This window comes from Aplysia californica, unplaced genomic scaffold, assembly GCF_000002075.1.
Source record: "Aplysia californica isolate F4 #8 unplaced genomic scaffold, AplCal3.0 scaffold01300, whole genome shotgun sequence".
In the NCBI taxonomy this organism is placed as follows: Eukaryota; Metazoa; Mollusca; class Gastropoda; order Aplysiida; family Aplysiidae; genus Aplysia; species Aplysia californica.
Genome location: NW_004798570.1, coordinates 87637 through 89137, shown reverse-complemented (window position 1 = coordinate 89137; position 1501 = coordinate 87637). Strand labels below are relative to the sequence as shown.

The window sequence follows — 1501 nt, the reverse complement described above, 5'->3', positions numbered from 1 at the left end:
ATCATCATCATCATCATCATCATCATCATCATCATCATCATCATCATCATCATTATCATCATCATCCAGTGCCAGATTTGCGACAGACATCGACGATCATGGTTCTCCTTTCATTCCTTTGCTCGGATGCTCTTAAAAAACCTACGTTACTCTGATCTTTCCCAGTTACCCATTTGTTTAGGTCCCCTAAGTAGGCTGCTCGGGGCCTACCCCTGAATCGATGGCCTTCAATTTTGCCAATGAGAGCTAGATGTTCAAGACCTTTGTGTCTATTCAGGTGTCCTAAAAACTACACTTGTCTTTTCCCACGTGGGCTTCATCAAGCACTACATCATTTGATTTCTTTTCCTTCCACGGGGCAGTGTAGTGAAATCGGGCGCTCTTCAAAATAATGTAACTGAGGAAACCAGCATTTTTTGGGGGGAGGTCTTGGCTTTTTTTTTCGTCGAATTTTCATGTTTTTAAAAAAGTTTTGCTCAATACCATCTATGTCTATTTAAGAACACATTTCTGTCTGGATTGTTGTGAAAAAATTAATGTTGACCAAAAGTACACAAAAAAGTAAATTGTAGTGTGCAAGGACACTCAAGCTTTGGAGGTCACCAAACTTTGGAGACCATTTTCTTGCTAATTGATTTACCTTCGACGCCAAGCGAACCCCATCTCCTTTAATCACAAATGTTTAATACTTATCTTGACTTCATTTCAAGATAGATGTGTATTTTTTCTTTGCCAAAATGCAAAACAATTGAACAAGCTTTGATATGATACGAATATAACTCCATAATAATATTATTATGATTGTTGATGTTTTCAGTTGGCAGTCTTCTTCAACGTGCTACAAGAGGTTGAGGAGACATTCTTTGACCTGAAATTGTCCATGGATGATGAATCCTTGAACCACTTCTCTCTGACGGTTTGCGCTTGGTGAGTAATTCGATGTCCCTCGATGTATGTCTCCCTTTGTGTCTAATCTTGTTTGTTTTTCTGTCAGTATAAGCCGTGGTGTAGCATGTCTTCAATTAATGAACATGCTTTTTAGATGATACCAATAACTCCACATTCCCAAAAATTGACGACCCACCACACCCCCTTTCCACACAAATTGTAAAATATGTATCTACAAAAACAAAGAAAGAAAGATATAACAGTTTTTTTGGGACTATCTAGCTCGAGGCTATTGTCAGAATAAGCAGAGATGTGTATTGCTCTTTCGAAGATGTATATCTATATATGACTCCAAAGGTCTAGTAATTAAATTCCTGTATGTGGCTGAATGATGCATCTGATGTGATATGTACATCTTGTCAGCTTTACTTCTCTTTTCATATTGAATTTTGAAGAGAGTAATATGATTACAATTTTTTATGTAGATCTATACCTGCATGTGTTTTACGGTCCTGTACAGCAAAGAAAATTTTCCTCTTGGATAATAAGTATCACTTTATCTTATCCTATCTTATCTTATCTTATCTTATCTTTCACTCTCTCTATTTCTTGT

General features: G+C 36.8%; 1 protein-coding gene across 1 annotated transcript in view; it reads left to right on the top strand.

Annotated features, from left to right (window-relative positions):
- The window catches only part of LOC101855617 (CD109 antigen), a gene marked incomplete at both ends in the record, with an annotated part of 20273 nt that overhangs the window by 17740 nt on the left and 1032 nt on the right, over positions 1-1501 (top strand).